At 44.6% G+C, this 20,020-nt stretch overlaps 1 protein-coding gene across 1 annotated transcript in view; it reads left to right on the top strand.

The window, feature by feature from the left end:
* Positions 1–20,020, top strand: part of LOC138304197 (sulfotransferase 1 family member D1-like) — a 381,202-nt gene that overhangs the window by 104,638 nt on the left and 256,544 nt on the right. The gene's annotated exons all lie outside the window — the stretch shown is intronic.

Genomic DNA, 20,020 nt, shown 5'->3' with positions numbered 1-20,020 from the left:
GGAAACTGGAAGTTGTTTTTGGATGGAAATTATCCTGTTATTCCTAGAGTTTATTTTATTTGTGGTGAACATGGGTATTTCAAGTTACTCAAGGGATGGTATGGTACATGTTACCCAGGTGTAGTTTTCCCCAAGATTGATCATGTGGAGCATTTTAATGATCTTGCCTTGGAAACAAACCTTAGGCCTAAATGCGGTGTTAGTGCTAGAGAGGCAGTGGGAGACATCTTTGGTGCAACGGTTTCATCTGTTTGTGTGACCTGAACGACATAGAGATCAGAAAGCTGTCTAACATAATGGATACATTGACTACAAGTACAGCAGGAACCTCATTGGTTGTAGACATTAAAATGGTAGCTATAAGATCTGTGGTTTTGAAGAATCATCTTGTATTAAACATTCTGCTCGTCAAGGAGGGTGGAGTCTATCTAATGATAAAGGTTTAACATGGTGGTACCTACATTCCTGAAATTGTAATCTTTCTACTATATCACAGTGAGCTATCAAAAGATATGTGACTCCTACACCTTGTAACCCTTTACTGTCTTATGTAATACATCCTGTACATTAGTTTACACACTTATATGATTTTATGCTCAACATATAGTGAGCATGTGTGATGTAAAGCTGTGGTTCTTATAATTTTGATTTCTGTAGACCCCCACTTAGTCATTACTGTAACCAGGAGACCATGCTGAATCATTACTGGAACCCAGGGACACCCACTGAATTATAATGGGAATCCGGGGACCCACACTGATTTATTATTGGAAGTTGAAGACCCCAGCATGAGCATTTTTGATTATTTGAACCACAAAATAATACAGAAAATAAATAGAAGCAAACATGCTTCAGACAAATACGCAAATGATGAAATACTTTCATCAATTCACCACAAATGATTAAATATGTTGGATCAATTCACAAACAGATTAAAGTTTTTAAATTAGAATAGGAAGTTTGGAACCTTTCCTAATTCAATTCAGGCCACCCATTGTCCATACAATATTTTATTGGATGCACTTGCACTGCTTCCTTAATCGGAGGTTACTAACTTAAATTTTTACCTCCAATTTCAGATTCCTTCACATTTACAGAACATTTTAAAATTTTCAGTTGTACGTTTTGCTTCACAATTAACATACGCTTTATTTATCCAATTATTTGCTTTGTTTTTTTAAGCTGTTACGGACCCGCAGAGTAAGCTTCATAGACCTCCAGGGGTCCCTGAACCACATGCTGACACCCTACATTGGGATGAGTGGCACTATAAAAGAAATAAAAGAAGACAGTGATATTTACATTTTTATTTGTGTAAATACTGGGACAGATTAACACATCTGACATTCTTACATTGCATACATATCTCATATATACAGGGACTGAACAAGGTCAAAAGTATGCCTCTCTTAAGTATTTGTGAAGTAACAACAATATGTATGCCTTTATTTACCCTCTGTTGCGTTTCCATCACTGTGTGAGGCTCTAGATAGCTCAGAGCGAGGATTCTCAAACAAAAGGAGGACCAAGGCCCCTTAAATTCTGCCTTTGTTTTGGGCCCAGCTGGAATTTAAAGTAACACAGCACCTTCACTGCCTGCACATTGCTGCTCAGAATGACAGCAGACAACTTGCCTGTGCTAATGAATGTGTCCCAATGTTACACCAGTATGAGTTCAGCACATTTCATTGGGGCCCAACTTCTTGGTAAGAGTGAGTGGATGCCGTTTACACATGTGTACCCCTGACTTGTGCCCTGGTTGCAACATCATTTGTAATAAGAAAATGGCAGAGCTACACTTCTGTCATAAAATATTACAGTTGATTTGTGGTGCCACACTGCCTTTTGCCAGAGCCAGAATACAGTTTGAAGACTGTACCATTAAGAAGAATTGCTACTATTATTTAAACGACGGAAAGGCAGAACCAGCTTGTCACCTCTACTAAAGTATGTTTTCATGACTGTTGTTAGCAGAAAAATGCATTTATGGAAATATGTTTATTTATTGCATGCTTAGAACCATTACAAAAGCAACAGTCTACCTGCATCCTTCTGCACGTTCTGAACAAAGCCATTTTTACAACATGACATAAATTTACCCTGCGTCAAAGGTAAAGGGCAGGAATGCACCGTATTTAAGCAATGCAGGGCATTCCTGTCCTTTCCCACTGCACTGGCGCCATTTCGGCAGCCTAGCACCAACATATGTACCCTAGCCTTGGTGGAAGGGTGTCTGCATTGTAGGCAAGATTGTTTTTGTGCAGGAAGGGGCATTTTTCTGCATAAGTATGATCCTGGGAGGTTGTTTCCTTTTTCTATGTGTGCTGCAGAATTAAATAAAGGTATTTCTCCTTGCTGTGCCCCCTTCGGGAAGCATAATCATTTGGTGCATCTCCAGGTTTACAAGCTTGTGTAAATCTGGGAATGCAACAAAATCCCTAGGGGAAACACTCATCGCAACACCCATAGAACACCTCCCTTGCACAGAGTAAGGCATGCAGCGGTTTGCTCTGCCTTGCCTTACTCCATATCTATAAGGCCATTCAAAGCCATAGAAAGTGGCTTTGCGTGGCCTCACAGACATGAGTTCAAGGTTTGTACTGGCGTGCAAGGGGCTCATAAATATGCCCCCAAGGATGTGGGCTATTTGAGTCAAGGGTAATGGTGAGACTGCATTATATAGAATAAAATACCCTCTGCCATATGTTGAAAAGAACAACTTGGAGTTTTATGACCTTTTAAAGAAACCAAGCCTTCAGCTTTGTTTTTTGTATATGTTCATGGAAGTCCTCAGTGGCACACAATATCCATTTATTGTGTGATAGTGGGTCCTTCATTCTATTGATATAATTCTGAACTTTCACACAGTTGAGAAATAGTCTGCATTGGTGCCCATCCAGGGACCATTTTGCCCTCTCTGATACCAATTCTGCATCCACACCCGTTTGGCATGCTATGTTTCATACAGTTCACTTGCAGAGGACAAATAGTTAAAGGTGGTTGTAAAAAACAGATGTTTTCCCATTTTAGCTCAAATAGGAAATTTTGCTCTCAGCTACAGCAAAAACTGCTGAATGGATTTATGCCATTGGAACAGAATAATTTTGCCTGTACCCCTACACGTTACAGAAGTAACTTGATAATGTAATCAACATCACATATACTGACTGCTTAATGTAAATGGCATTCACTGTAAAAATTAGAGGTTTCTCTTATACGTGTGAGTTCTAATGATTAGCTTGAACGTGGAAATTGTAGTTCTTATTCATACTCACACTTGTATCTTGAAATACTGCATTCATTGAAAAGAGCATGCTCATATGTTCATGATTTATTGCTTATGTTTTTCATTTATTATAATATTGTCCTTGTCATTATAACAGAATATAACATAATGCTTAAAAGTACATATAGGTTGTGTCTTGTTAAATTAGCATAGCAGGCCTACATTTTAACATGTGACATGTATTCTCATAATTTTCCTTTGTAGGTGCACATTCTTGATCACTTAGTTAGTGAAAGGAGTTTTGTGTATTAGAGAGAGAAAGGCTCAGCAAGAAGACCTTGGCACTGACTGGATGATTTGTTGTGCCGCCTAATCAATGTCTATCTGGGAAGAAGAAACTCAAGGTTGACCTTTTTGTTAGTGTTCTGTGGGATGGGAGAACCACTCCATGTTGGGAGTGCGCACCAAGAGAAGGAGAAATAATTATGTTTCTGATGATGTGGTCAGAAGATGCCAGTGCTCCTGGAATTTTCCATATTTATTTAGTGTTAACACTGTTAGAGTAACAGACGATCTCTTACACTCAGAGGGGGGCAGACCTCTTAGACTCCTTGTCTTCACAGTGTATGATTTCATGCTAACACTACTTCTACTGAAGTCTTACAATTCTGATACCTACCTTGCTCTGTCCCGAGATCCTTCAATCTAGTTCCATTTAGGCGAGAACTAACTAGCTGTTCCTATTGTTATTCTTACTGAATAGAAGGAATCTAGATTTGTTTATAATATGTCAATTCCTATTCAGTACTTTGCATTGGTGTGACTGTAATCTTCATATGCCTTATAATGTGGAGACTGAACTGTCAGGTTGCCAGTTTTGATTTGTACCTCTATTATCTCATTTTGATATGGTCATATATTGGAGTGATGATTAATTGGTTATAAATCTGCTAAACTTCGGTATTGATTCCTGGTCTTCTTTGTGTAGCCAAATGGACTTCACAGAATTGCAAATGCAGATTTGATACTAACTCCTTGTCCCCCAGCACTCTGCAAAGATCCAGAAGAAGACTGCCCACTGCTTCCAATTGCGCTCCTGCACCGTTTGCCATGAAAGTAGTAACTTACTAAGGGTGGTTTAAAAGCTGATAGTTTGATAGTTTCCAGATCTTAGAAAAGAAAAGGATGTGAATGGGCTTTAAAAGTCTAACACATTTGTAGATCTTAGCCTTTTAGAATCACAATTTTCAAAATCATGAATTCTGCCAGTGTCATTTGATTATTTCGACATATTTCATTTGGGCTGAGTCCTGAAATGATGGATGAAATATTTCTAATGATGCTACAGTCAGCCAATCGGTTTGCTTGGTCCCATAGAAAAGGCACAGGTTCCACTGGGCCAAAGAAACCGACGGATAAAGAAGCCCTCTTAGCCAATCAGAATATATATATTTTTTAATTTACAGTACGGTGGGAGTACTGTAGTAGCAAAGGTCAAGATATTCCTATATTTTGACCTTTCATTTTTCAAAAACGACTGAATATATTTGCACCAAACCACAACTCAGACACTTTCTGAGAAAAGATCAAACATATGTGCAATTTTGTTCAGCCATTTTTCCTGTATCGCTTCCCAAAATGGCTATTGGAATTTGCATGCTGAAAATACATTTTGGGACCCCCCCTTTTTCTCCTCTCCCACTTGACAGATCACCCAAAACTTCCTAGGAAGTGATTGAGGTGAATGAACTTTTTTTTGAAGAATTTTGTGAAGATTTGTAAAACAGCACCAAAGTTATTAGCAAAACAAAAACCGCTCTTTCATTGAACACTGTGACTAACATATAACTACCCAGCAGTGATTTCCCTTGGCTAGTATACATTATAGATAACTGGGTAGTTAAAGGCAGGATCTTGTTTCTATAGGAAAAGCTTTTTTTTGGTTTGCTTATCACTCTGCTGCTGTTTAACAAATCTTCACAGAATTAATAAAAAAAAAACTCATATCGACCTCTGCTCCTTTCTATAGAGTTTCGGGGTGATCCATAAAGTGGCCCCCTAGTGGGGGGGGGGGCATAAATATTTTTTTTACATTTTACTGCAATTTCGGCCAGAATCTGTGGATCATGGAAAAAAATTTAAATGTAGTCTCCTACCTGTTTTAAATCTTTAAATCTTAGTCCCTCTGTGTGTGCCAGGATGTGGATTAGAGTTGGTGTATTTCTTTCTTTGAGGGAGCGGTCATGGAACCCTGCTTCCTGAGCCTTTAACGGCCCCTGGGACCCCATTCCATGGAGCTGTTTTACTTTCTTTGGGGGGGGGAGGGTGCGCAACCCCTCTCCAGAGGCTTTTTCAGGTCCCAGGGGCCCCATCCCCCAGGGCTATTTTATTTGTTTTGCAGAGGGGGGTGCACAGCTCACATTCCTGGGCCATTTTTCAGGCCCAGGAGCCTTTTTCCCAAGGGTATTTTTTTTATTTTTTGGGGTTGGGTGCGCAACCCCACTGCCAAACCTTTTTAAAAACGGGGACCCCGTCCCCCTGGGCTGATATTTTATTTTAGGGGAAGGGTCATACCGCCCCCCTCCCCAAGCGTCACAGATGCCCTGGGGACCCCATCTCTCTTGGCCAGAATCACTGGTCGGCTCCCGTCAGGGAGGCCAGCAGGAGCTGAGGGATCCCAGGGGCTTCCCCTGGAGCCCGCAATGAAGTTAAGGCATGTGAGTGCCCGGGGGATACTAGGGTATGCACTACAAAAGAACACGTGTGTGTATATCAGTAGGGGAGCGGCAAGGCCACTGGTGGAACCACACTTGCAGTTTAGGGAGTTCTAAATTTGCGTATGTTCTTTATTCTTTTGGGTTGTCTAATCCTTTGAATCATTAACTGTAATTTTTAACAGGATATAGCATATTATACATTTTGGAATGGATGTAATTATACATTGTGTATACATCATCAACTGCTATCAATTCATGAGTTTAACTGTATATCCAGTGTGTACGTGTTTAATTGTGGACTCTACTCCGTTATATGACTTTCTTAAACAATTCTTATGTCGTATACAGAGATGTCAGCTTTTTACATTTATTGTACATGTGTATTTAGTACTATTATTGATTACTCACGAAATGGTTTATACACATATTTGTTGTGTATTCTGTATTCCTAACATCTTCATATAAATTCTGATTACGGGCGCTCCATGGAACCCCATTTTTTTTCTTTCCTTTTAGGACTTGCATTTTTGATCCTGTAATCCTAATTCTTTATTTTATTTATCTATAGTATTTATCTGTAGTTTTGTCACGTAGACCTCTTTCTACATTCATGGTCCGGCTGCTTTTGAACTTGTGCCATGGTGACCAGTTTTCTGTTTATTGCTTCTTGATTTGACATCCGCTTTTGGCAGTGGGTTACGTTTCTCTGACACCTCATTTCTTTTGTGGTCTCTCGATGGGGACGCATGTCTCTGTTTGCACCTGGAACTTTTTGGGCCAGCTGCACGTTGATTAATTCATCATTTTTCGTAAAAAGGCTTTATGTGGTTAATCAGGCTCATTGATTGAGAATTTTACTGATAAATTGACCCCTCTGGATCTGTTGCCATTCAGTTGTCCTCTTCATTGTTCCTTTTGAATACTTTCCACTCGACTCGTAGGAACTACGCTATCCAGAGTTTGTAAGTTACATATGGTTTCCCATTTTTTGACGCACTGTATTGTTTGCAATATATTGATATTCCCGGACAATGACTACAAGATTTGCTCCTTTTTTTCCAAAAAGGTTTACATATATTTTTAAGTCGCATGTATAGGCACATTGTGGTAGACGTTTTCACTTCCCACTTAGTCCAGCTCACATTGGGATTGCAGCTTTTTGCCACCTCTAGGCATCTTGATAATAATTTTAAATATTTGTTTGGCGACCCATCCATTATAAATTACATTGATGCATTTCAATATATGCAATTTTACATTTGATAGGATCTAGTTCACGATCTAGGTATCTCTGCTTTTGTCCTAATGACCTTCGAACTATACATAGGATAAAACGCCATTGAAAATACATGGCGCAAAAACAAATGAAATACATATTTGGGCTCATATTGAAACTCACAATTACTTGATTACTAAATGGACATTATTGGTATGTTCTTTTGCATATTCGTGCTTTAATTGAGGCGATTTAAGTCTATTGATGTTATGGTTTGGATCACTCTTCGGACTATGCTTTGTGTTTTGGTTTGTCCCACATGCTTCTTTTGATCATTTTCTCACCTAGCATTTTAATTGTTTTTGTAGACCTTGAATATGCAATTGCTAACTACATGTATTACAAAAAAAAATTATATTTGAAAATATATATGTATATACAAAGTTACTGAGTCTTCATTGTCTATACACTTTACTTGTTATAGAGATTATTATTTACTATCTCTTCATTTATTCAGTGATTTTGCTTTTGAATTACACCTACTAGGACACTTGTTGCTTTTCTGCCATAATGTCCTTAGTTTTTTTTAAATGTTTATTTTTTTCTTTCTTGTGGTGCCCCTAGAAGCGGCATGGACATTAGCAGCCAATTTTTAATGTTGTTTGGGGTGGCTACAGGCAGCACAGCTGTCCATCAACCCCACATAAAAAATAAAAAAAAGTAAGTCTCCTAGGGCCAGATGTAGCAATATTCCGAATTGCGGCACCCAAATTGCGAGTCAGAGTGAGGAAGACAAGATGCATTACAAAAATGAAAAACAAAACATTTTTATTTCATTTTTTCAGAGCAGGCAGTGGTCCATAGGAGAAAATGTTTGCAGTGCCATTCACAACGGGGAAGGGGTCCCATGGGGACCCCTTCCCTTTTTGCAAATGGGTTAGCACCCATTTCAAAAGGGTGCAAACTGCGATTGGAAGGTACACCCCTTCCTAATTGCGACTCGCAAACCCGTTTTGCGATTCGGTAACCAAGTTACCGAATCGCAAAACGGGTTTTGTGCATTGCAAAGTGTGGGGGCAGTCTGGAAGGCTCTGAGTGGCCAGTGCCAGCAGGTGATGTCAGAGACCCCTCCTGATAGGTCCATTCCTGATAAGGTAGCCAATCCCCTTCTCGCTATTTAGGGTCTCTCCTGGGGGTTGTCTTCAGATTCTGCATGCAAGTTTCCTTCAGGAATCCTCTGCAACAACTTCAGACTCTTCTGACCTCTGATCAACCGTAGCCTGCTCCAAGACGTGCTGTAACTGCAACAAAGTGTCTACAAGAGACATTTTTCTTCAGCAACCTCAGCTCCAAGTCAGCAACTGCAACAGTTTCCATGGTGTGCATGCTCTGGGAACTCCCTGTCTTCATCCGGCACCAGAAGGCCCAAAGAAATCTCATGTGGTGTGACGGAGTCACTCCCCTGCTCCAAGCAGGCACCTTTCAAGGCAACAGCCAGTACCCTGGGACTCCTCTCACGGCAACGAGCATGCTCCTAACGACACAGAGGGTGGATATCTTCAACATAGACTGTCCTGAGGTCCTGCTGATGCAATTTGGAGGAGGTAAGACCTTGCCTTCCCTGAGAACGACGGTACCCCTGTGTTTTGTGTCTTCTTCGCCTCCTGAGGCCTCTGTGCACTTCCTTCATGCAGAGCCTGGCCCAGGTCCTCAGCACTCCACCCTGTGATGCTCAACTCGCTGAGTTGTTCTCCGGCGGCGTGGGACCTTCTTTTGTTGTGCTGCATCAACTGCTTTTTGCACCTCCTTTGAACCCGGATCCTGCGGCTTCTGGGGGTGCTGGCTGGCATCCTGAGGGCTCTCTAAAGCACTGAGAGCCCCCTTTTTTTCCTCACACAGAGTTGAGGCCCCCAGGTCCCTCCTGGGTCCATACAGTGCCATTTTGATAAAAAATCCACTTTTGCAGTAGCCAAGGCTTGTTGTTGCCTACCAACACGAAATCTCATCTGCAACGATCTTCACACCGTGGGACATCTTTTGCATCATGCAGGATCCCGCTTTCATCTTCCTAGGGGGCATTTTTGCAGTTTTCAACTAACCAGGGACCCTTCTTTTGCACCCTCTTCTGGGTTGGCAGGAGCTCCTGCCCTTCCTGGAACTTCTTTCGACTTCTGGACTTGGTCGCCTTCCTTTGAAGGTCAACAGGTCCAATAATCCAGCAGTTGTTCTTTGCAGACTTTGTTGGCTGCTGCAAAATCCCACAAAAGAGGTGTAATGTGTCCTAAGGAAACTTGCAGTACTTTACTCCTGCTTTTCTGGGCTGGGGTAATTTAGTTACCTTTACTGTATTCTTACTCTCCCCCAGCGATTCTGAACACACTACACTTGTCTAGGGGGGAATTCGTGATTCACATTCCACTTTTTTAGTATATGGTTTGTGTTGCCCCTAGAACTATTTTCTCCCATTGCATTCTATAGGATTTCCTACTGTTTGTATTGTTCTATGACAATTTACTTGTCTAATTTTGGTGTCTAGTGTATATATTGTGTGTAATACTTACCTCCAGAATAAGTATTGTCTCTAAGATATTTTTGGTACTGTGTCACTTAAATAAATACCTTTATTTTTGGTAACACTGAGTATTGTCTTTACTGTGCATAAATACTGTGTAACTATAAGTGGTATTGCATGAACTTTGCATGTCTCCTAGTTCAGCCTAAGCTGCTCTGCTACAGCTACCTCTATCAGCCTAAGCTGCTAGAACACTACTACATTCACTAACAAAGGATAACTGGACCTCGTGTAAGTTGTAAGTACCCGAGGTACCCACTACAAACCAGGCCAGCCTCCTACAATTTAGTATTAGAGACATCAATGTGGAGTCTATAGTCCCTGCAGAACCCCCAGAATTTCTCAAGGAGCCTAGCTAGTCCTGAAGCAGTTTGCGAGAGCAATAAAGTATCGTCCGCAAACAATAAGCATGGCATCTTAACCCCACCCAGTTTCAGGGTATCATTTTTTACAGTCATACAACTAGGGGATACAAGCGTTTCTAAAGAGTAAAAAAACTGTGGGGGCCAACACACAACCTAGTCTCACACCTTTCTGTAAAGGAAGTTCCCCCGTGAGTTCACCATCTTTTGCCCCCCTTATTCTAGCATAGCTTCCAGAGTATAAGTCTTGGATCAGTTTTAGCAAGAGTCCCGGAACTCCAACCATGCCCATGATCTCCCATAATTTATCTCAGGGGACCAAATCAATAGCGGACTTAAGGTCCGCGAAGGCAACAAAGTCTCCCTGCCTCCAGATCGACAGTTTTCCATTTTATTATTAGAAAGCAAAGACCTGATCTATTGTAATTGTTTTCTGCCTAAACACCACCTGCAAATGGCTTAGGGCATCATTATAATCAATCCAGTCCTTAATCTTACATAGGACCTGATAGGAAAAAATATTTTGTAGATTTTCTAGGAGGCTTATTGGTCTATAGTTGCCTGGAATTGACCTGTCCCCTTTCTTATGGATTAGGACAATTATCGCACCTCTCCATGATCGAGGAGGTTGGCACCCTGCCAAAATTGCATTGGACACACTATTGATTTAAGATCCCCTGAATTTGAGATAAGACGTAAACACGTCAGAAGGGATTCCATCTAGACCTGGCGCCTTTGCCGATTTTTGGGCTAAGATTGCTATCTCTTTTTCCCTTAAGGTAAACGGTATGAGCACACCTGTGCCACAAGTGTATTATACTATTATACTCTCATTGCCTACAGAAGGAACTGTCTCCTGTTTGTAGAGCTCTAAAAAGTATTGCGTCCAGTTTTCGGCAGAGGTATGGCATTCAGGTCTGGGATGTTCATTGCACCCTCTTTTAGCAATCAAAGACCAGAACCATTTGGAATTACTTTATTTGGCTGCTTGTAACAAATCTTGCCAGGTCATCTCCTCCAAGTTAGTCTTACAGGTCTTTATTATATGGGCATACTCACGTTTTGCTGTAATTATCTTTTCTCTGTTGTTTAACCTTACTGCTTCCAAGAGTCTGCTCTTGGCCTGCCTACACTCTTTGTTAAACCATCTACAATTGCTCCCTCTGCACTGTTTATTCCCCTTTGAGACACTGGAAAATAAAAAAAACACTACATGTGTAGCCATAAACTGAGTAGGTGAACATATAGAAGGTACCATCGCTGTTTGGTACTTAAGAACCAAATCATGCATTTGGCCATTGACCCATTGGAGTTTGCAAAGGTCTCCCATTTTATGGAGCGTTTGTTATTTGTCAACGTAATAGGGAGCATGCCCTCACATTTGCGTTGGGTGTTAACTTTGGTGGAAAACCATCTATCATACTATACTAAAATAGGTGAGTGATCACTGCTGCGCTGTTCTCCCACCCTAAGATCTTTGAATTCATGCCAAATCCTTACATCTATAAGTACGAAGTCAATAGAGCTGCTATAACTCCCTCTAAAAAACGTCAGATTGGCTGGCATATCAGAGGGGAAGCGCCCGTTTCTGGGCCGGAGACCATGCGTTATCATAAAGTCAATAACCTATAAAACCCTAGTCCTAAATTTAGGGTGCTTTCTTATTGACAAAAATGAGGGGATTCCCCGTGAAGAATCCTCTGACTGTGTTAAGACAGAAAAGAGGGAGTTAGGCTCTAGGGGGACATTCAAATTTCCAGGTACAAGGCAAAGTGAGAACGAAGGAATTCTGATACCAGTGCGCTCAGTAAACTAGTGGTGGTAGTAATTTGACTCGGAGGGCCTGGTCTGTTATTTACTTTGACACACAAAAGCCGGTGGCGTGGCTACACAGGCCAAGATGGCGGGTGCATAATTTGTCGGCTCTGAAGGGGCCTACCAATTATCCGGCAAACCGAGCCCAACCCCAGGGCCACTGACGAAGGCGCCGCGTGCGGAGCCCGTCGGAGCTGACGGCGGACGGCAGTGCCTGGTCTCCGGGCCCCTGCGGCGATTCTGGCCAGTACGGCGGGGCGGCCCTGATGAGGCCTGGAGCGTGGAGCAAAGGCCAGGGACTCGAGTGGTGGTGCCTGCCCAACCATGGCCGACCTGGCCCGCGGAGCGCGATGGAGGAAGGGGCTGTGGCTCCAAACTCGGAGGCCCCTGCTGCAGGAGATGCAGACTGTTTGCCCTGGAGTGGGGGGGAGAACGCGTTGTGACCTCCGCAAGGTGGTTTCGATGGGGTGGAGCTACTGACCGGAGCCTAGACGTGTGGACGACGCTGGGCCCCGTGCCCCTCATTCAGCCTCGGTGGTGGATTGGAGAGTGCCGGGGACGTTCCGGTCTCCCTGGTGGAGTGAGGACACCGTGGCAGGGCGAGGCGAGACGCAAATCCATTTGCGCCGCCATTTGCGGGGCAGGGTCCCTCACGGACTCCATTGTGGAGGCCCTGCTGCCGCCGGCCGCACTGGGATACCGGGGCGTTGAGACCACCAGCAGTGCCCTGAAGACGACCTGAACCCAATAGTAGGCAAGCCCGAGGAGCCCCTGGAGACGACGCGGACGACTGACCCTGTGAACTTGGGAAGGACCCCACGACCCCTAATCCATACCCCATGGCATTGGGAGAGGCCCCGCATTGATCCCGGGGCTGGAACTATATTTACGTGGTTTACAAAGTTGCACTGTTGCACTGTTTACTTGGGCAGCCTACATTTGGAGAGGCGCCCTGGGGATGGGGAGTTGGGTTTTCCAATTTTGAGTTCTGATGGTGCCTGGGGATTGTGGATTGCTCATTTGAAGCCCATGAAAATAGACAAAGGGGAGCAGGATGCCGAGGGAGGTGGTCGGGCCAGCAATTTTCTTGATATATCTATATGACAGACTATAGTTTCCTAACATGGAATATACGGGGGATGGGGTCACCAGCTAAAAGGCACAGAAAATGTTGTCCCACCTAAAGAGGAGAGGCATACATGTAGCAATGCTGCAGGAGACCCATTTGACAGCAAGTGAGGTAGAGAAACTGAGGCGTAGATGGAGAGGGCAGGTGTTCGCCACTAAGTATTCCGCCTATGCCAGAGGAGGGCTGGTCTGGGTTCGTGCAGGAGTCCCCTTCAAGGTAGTATCTACTGACATAGATCAGGAGGGCAGGTTCGTGATAATGGAGGGGAAACTCCATGGAGTCCCAATAGTATGAGGAAGTATTTACGCTCCTAACCAGGATCAGATCCCCTTCCTACAGCGTTTATCAAGCCACCTTACTCGCCAGCACATGGAGAGTTGTTACTTGGGGGAGACTTTAATAGCATATTGGATATAGACCGGGACCGTTCTACTCCACCGCTGCCAGGAGCAGTAAAGCATAAAGTAGCTAAAAAACTGAGAGAGTGGGTACACACCTGGGGCTTGATTGACGTTTGGCGCGAACAGCACCCTGACGACAAGCACTATTCTCATTACTCAGGCCTTCACCGGGTACATACTAGGATAGACAGGGTGGTATGCTCAGCCAACCTAGCAAGGGGAATGACCCTTTCTGAATACTTGGGGCGCACTTTATCCGATCACAATCCCCTGTTGCTCACCTGGAGGGTGACTGAAGACAGACCCCCCATACCGCTGTGGAGATTGTCCCCAGCTGCACTGGAGGACCAGGCATACAAAGAGGCGCTCCGCTTATATCTGACAGACCACATCAACATTGATAAGGGGTCTGCCTCCTCCAGATATATGGAATGGGAAACACTTAAAGTAGCAACGAGAGGTTACAGTATAGGACAGACGTCCGGGATAAGACGCACATTAGAAGGGGAACTGATCAGTCTAGAGAAAACCATACACAAGGGGGAAAAGAGAGTGAGCAGTGGGACACCGGAACAGGTGGAGTATGAGCAGACGAGGAGATCCCACTCTCAGGTTGAAGAACAGCTCCGATGCCATTGCCCGCAGAGATACTTAGCCTCAGTGCAGGCCGAGGAGGGCAGGTCCGGTAAGATGCTGGCCTGGTTGGTGAGACCGAGAGGAGAGGGGCACCCACTGTGAGTGTACTTGATATGAAAGGCGAGCGCAGATTCAGGCCGGGCCCCATAAACAATGCTTTTAAAGATTACTATTACAGCTAGCCCCAGGGAAAACACCTGGTACGGATGCTTTCCCAATGGACTTTTACAAGAAGTACGCGGCGCTGTTAGTCCCCCAGTTGGTGGAAATGTACGGGGAGGCATTACACCGTGGCCTGCTACCAGATTCTCTTAGGGAGGCCCTAGTGGTCTCTCTGCCCAAGCTGAAATCGGGTGAAGCATCCGTCACCGATTTTCATCCACTATCAATGTTGAACAGTGATTTCAAAATTCTTAGCAAGATCCTGGTCAATCGCTTGCTTCAATATATACCCACACTAGTACACGCAGATCAAAATGGGTTTGTTCCAAACCATAGCACCTCACTGAATCTCAGACGCCTCTTTGCCATCTTACAAATGCCAAGGGCGGAGAGACCCCCTTCCAGGACGTTACTTGCAATAGATTTTGAGAAAGCCTTTGACTCGTTTCGATGGGACTACTTGTGGACAGTGATGCTTAGGATGGGTCTGGGGGAAGGATGGGTAAGATGGGTGGACCTGTTATATGCAACCCCACTAGCGAGAGTGAGAACGGGTAGGACGATTTAAGAGCCCTACCCCATACACAGGGGTACCAGGCAGGGATGTCCGTTGTCACCATTACTATTCGTCCTGGCTATTGAACCTCTGGTGGCCCAGCTACGGATAGATGCCGTGGGTAGGGCAGTGGAGTGGGGAGAGACTGAACACATTATTTCACTCTATACTGACGATATTCTAATCTAGCTCAGAGATGGGGAGTCTGGACTTCCGTGGGCCCTACAGACTCTAGACTATTTTGGAGGTCTTTCGGGACTACCTCTCAATAGGGGCAAGACATTTGTCTTCCCAATGACGGCGGGAAGTGACCACCCCTCCTCGTGCCCGGAGGACGTGGTATTGGCACTGCATACTTTTATGTACCTGGGTATACAGGTTTTCCATGACATGAAGGACCTCCGTGATGGGAACGTCGATAGAGCCCTCAGCTCCCTCAGGGCTTCTTTTGGGTTCTGGCGGTCACTGAAGCTATCTATAATGGCCAGAAAATCATTGTCTAAAATGATTATGTTACCTCGCCTCTTTATTACTCCGCTAACCTGACAGTACTGATCCCCACGTCGTGGTTCTGGGAAGTTGAATACACTACTCAGGGACCTTGTATGGGATGGAGGTCGAAGGCGCACAGCGCTCTCGATTCTCTGTAGGCCGACCCTTGAGGGACGACTCGGTGCCCCAGATTTTGAATTCTATTACCTGGCGTGCCAGTTACAGTGGACCTCCAGGTGGTTTGCAGGAAGGGGTCACCTGGATAGATGTACTGCCAATGGCAATATGAGGTGTGAGGGGATCATAGCACAAATGATAAACCGGAGGGTGGAACCCCAGGAAAAAAGTGCAATGACGAAAGTAGCCTTAGCCTGTTGGAAGGGATGCTCGCAGCGGGTGGGGGTGGGCATGGCTTACTCCCCTGCCTTACCATTATCCATACTAACGTTTGATACGGTGGAAGGGAGCCTGACAGGCACCGGACTGGGAGCATGGACAAAGGTGGGGGTGGAGACAATTGGAGGCCTTTTTCGCGATGGGGTGCTGAGACCCTTCGCTGAGCTGGTGGACAGTAGCGGGGTCCCATGTGGACAGTTCCTTTTATATCAGAGGCTGATAAACATTTTAAGGGAACATTGGGACACGGTTAATGCGGAGCCCGCCACACACCGGGTTTTGCACCTCCTGCAAACATCGGGAGAAGATACTCATCTAATTACTAAACTGTATAGAGCTCAAACTGAAAGTATATTAGACCCATTACAGTCCCAGAGGGAAAGATGGGAAAGGACACTGGGCAGGGATCTGTCAGACACGGAATGGCAGAAGGTGTTAGCATACCCACTGGTGGTTTCGAGGAACACTCGCCTAAGATACATTCAGGACAATTACATACACAGAACGTACCTCACTCCACATCGCTTGACTCTCATATACGGAGGTTTTCCCTAAGGTGTGCCCCAGATGTGACGACTTAGATGCTGATTTCGACCACATGGGATGGTACTGCCCTGAAATCCAGCGGGGCTGGGGGGCGGTGATGATCGACCTGAAGGGCCTGTTGCGAGTGGAATTGACCCTGACCCCGACTGTGTGTCTATTGGGCCTGAATGCGGGATTAGCAATTGGGAAGGTAAATGAACGCTTTCTGGATTTAACCCTAGTACTCTTCAGGATATTAATCGCTTTGGGCTGGAGGTCACCCAGGTGCCCTTCCATGACTGAATGGAGACGAGACGTTTCGAGATGGGCTAGGGCTGAACTACAAGTCCTGAAGCGCGAGGAGGCACGGGGCCTACGCCAGACACCTATCGCCCCGGCATGGGAGGAATTATTGACGAAATTATCTTATTACAAATGCCAGCTACATTCCATTAAATCAATGCAGGGTCAAAAGGGCCTGGTCCTGCAAAATCACTCCTTGGAAACTCATGAGTGGAGATTGTTTTCAACTGATTATCAGTGGCTGCCAAGTTTACAGCCTCTACTTGTGCTGCACTCCTGGATGTTACCATTCCAAATGTGATTGGAGTCCTAGCTCAGTCTGACCTTTATCAGGGAATGGGGAGATGGTCGAGGGGCAGAAAATGGGCACAGTCAATCAATGTCAGAGAAGTCATCGGATTGCAATGGGGACTGGGTCCCAGACGGGTGTATGCCCTCAGATCCACACACCTTTGTGTGCACCTTCAGATGTAAAAGTGGGGACACAAGTCCCTTGCTAATGAGGCTCCTCCTCTCAGTATGAGGTGTCCCCTTGCTCCGTGACCATAGCAGTTCTCCCGATGTGCTCAATATACCAAACGGGTTGGGGCACTCACCGAGGATCGTGGGTTGTTCCTTCGCAAGTACCACTGGAGATGAGTGATCCATGATATCCAGCCCATTGTTCGTGGTGGTAAACCCCCCCCAAGCCACATGTGCATCGCTCCGGGTGAGAAGATCTAAAAACGATATTCGAGCCATTCCTTAAGGGATAACTCCAAAGATAGCAACCCTTCCACCAATTTGGGACAAGCAAGTGTTATCTCTATAGTGTCCCAGCACCCTAGCTTCTCTATATGGCGCTTGACGGAAATTATATCAGAATATACAATAGATCCACACTGCCTAACATGTCTTATCCAATGGATGACTTTATTCTTTAATGAAAAACTGTTTTTGCATGTAGTAGAGAGTACTGGCGATAATTTGCACATATAAATTTGATGGACCTTATTGCGGCTTTTAAAAGGGGGTGATACAGGAAACGAGTCACGTGACCTACGAGGACAGGACACTGGCATAAGTCTCTTCTGACCATTGGGTCCATGATTAAATGCGGTAGCCAAGGGTGCTCTCATTTCAGCATCCAACCTTAAAGAGTTTTCACTCATTGCGGCCCTCTGCTTTTCGACAATGGACAACGTGAAGGGCGTATCTTCTTTTTGATTGCTGTGGTTCATCTTATTCCTACCAGTCTGTCATAGGAGATTAAGCACCTCCTTCATCATTTGTTTAGGCTCTTTAATTTCTTCTTTTAGGCTGAAGATGACTTTGTCCATTTCTTCCAGAGGGGACGCCCGAACAAGCTGATAACTTGGTATTTCCACACCTAAATCCAACTTACCGGGGTCCCCTAGTTGATCCGGATCTACCAAGGGTGTAAAGCGATTAGAGCAAGGGATATCATAAACAATTGCACTACGTAATGATACACCCCTGGGTTTCCATGCAAATAATTTGTATTCCTAATTTCTGTATTGGAATCGTCACAATCGCCAGGGGTTGGCACCACTGTCACAGTTATTGCTTTGAAATCAGCTTCTCCCTTGTTAAATAATTTAGGTTTGAAAAAAGAAGAGAGTGAACCACTTTTCTGCCTCTTTGGGATTTGCTGATCTTTCCCCTTCAGCACTGTTTTAACTTCTTCAATGAATCAGTCTGGTTAGTGACACAGTTTTGGGGATTGCGAGAAGTTGTATGGAGTTTAGGAATTTTAGTTGAGGCTGCACCTGCTACAGGGCTCCCTTTAGCCTTACACTTGCCCATACCCTGGCTCGTTCTTAAGAACATGGAATGGTCTGGTTGTGCTGGGACAAAGAAATCAATGTCCTGTTCTTACCTTAGGTCAAGAGGGGTGGCCCAGCCCGACCTGCTTCGGTCTCTGACGGGCCCACCCCGCATTGCAGAGTGGCCAATGCGCTCTGAGTGCTGTTGTTTCCAGGCACTGCCCCCATCAGGCAGAAGGCTTCCTGGGACATAGAGTCCCCCTTCTGCAGGGTCATGCGTTGCGGGACTGCCGATATGCTTTAATCGCTGTTGTTTCCTGGCCCCGCCCCCCTCAGGCAGAAGGCTTCCTGGGACAGAGAGTCCCCCTCCAGCAGGGTACGCGTTGCAGGGCGGCCGATGCGCTTTGAGCACTGTTGTTTCCTGGTGCCGCCCCCCTCAGGCAGAAGGCTTCCTGGGACAGAGAGTCCCCCTCCAGCAGGGTCCTGCTTCTCTTAGTACTGTTTCTTTCTCACTTGTATCTGCCTCCTCAACACGTATCTCCTTCTTTAGCGAGGCTATAATATTGCTCTCTATATCTCACCTCTGTCTCTTCTGCTGATCATTTTTCCCTCATTTGTCTGTCACTCTCTCGCCTGTGCTATATGACTTTATCGAATTCTCACTCTGCCACACAAACACTTTGCTGTCTATTTGTAACTTTTCTATCTCCAACACACATATTGGTCAGTCCATGGTGTCGTCCTCAGAAACATAAGTAATAGTTTGTTGTCATAAAAAGTGACAAACGCACCCTTCCAAGATGGGTTCTCCCACTTTAAGTTCCCTTTTACTAAGTAAAGCCAAGTAAAACAAACAGAGCGAGCAAGTTTCCAAACACCAAATGCCAATGTTTTGCGGCTATATGTACATGGGACCGATTGCTATTAAGTTTAAAACAGTTTATTTTTGCATAAGCGCCAGAGACACCCCATTTACAGAAAATGTAGCTTGAAATGCACATCAAATAATTTGGGAGGCTGCCAACTGTGTTCCTGTCTCTATGTGAAGTTTTGGAGCTGGTGATTCAGGGCAATTCATGCCATGTTTACGCAGCAATAAAACACACATTTGCAAGTGTGAGGCGCGATACAGATCTTTACAGCTAGGCTCATTTTCTCTTTCATCTAGGGTAGATATTGGATTTCGAAACAGATGTAAGTGCATGGTAACTGATTTTCATTGTAAAGATAGCCTAAAGGCATAAGAAAGAACACATCTGACCTTTCGAGCCACCAGCTAAAAGTTTTTGTTTTTTTACCCTGAGCAACAGTAAATTAGCGAAGAGTAGTCTAGCAGGGCGGGAGAGGGTTAAATAGTAAATAGTTTGCAGGGTACCGAAAAAGAGAATGTATTTGAAAGAAAAGGCCTGGACACTATTTAACACACCATACAAAGCTTGCCATTTTGTAAAGTTAAAATAACAAATGCCTCTGTTGTGCTCCTTATATATGTAAAGGATATTTTGTGTCATTTGGTTGTTATTCAGTATCACAGCTAGTGAGCTCGTCCAAGAAATCCTGAGAGCGGGGAGGGCGTTGAGCGAGTGCGTGTCCAAAAAAGAGAGTGTGTGAAAGACGAACTGTGAGAAAAGACAGACAGAGTGGGAAAGTTAACACAGGAAAAATATGTAAAAAATGGATGAGAGAAGGAAAAGAGCAGAGGAAGTGAAAGTGTGAAGGAGAGCAGAGAAAGGGAGAGAAGACAGA

This window comes from Pleurodeles waltl, chromosome 7 (assembly GCF_031143425.1).
Source record: "Pleurodeles waltl isolate 20211129_DDA chromosome 7, aPleWal1.hap1.20221129, whole genome shotgun sequence".
NCBI lineage: Eukaryota > Metazoa > Chordata > Amphibia > Caudata > Salamandridae > Pleurodeles > Pleurodeles waltl.
The sequence above is the reverse complement of the archived record's forward strand: the minus strand, read 5'-3'. Positions and strand labels throughout refer to the sequence as shown.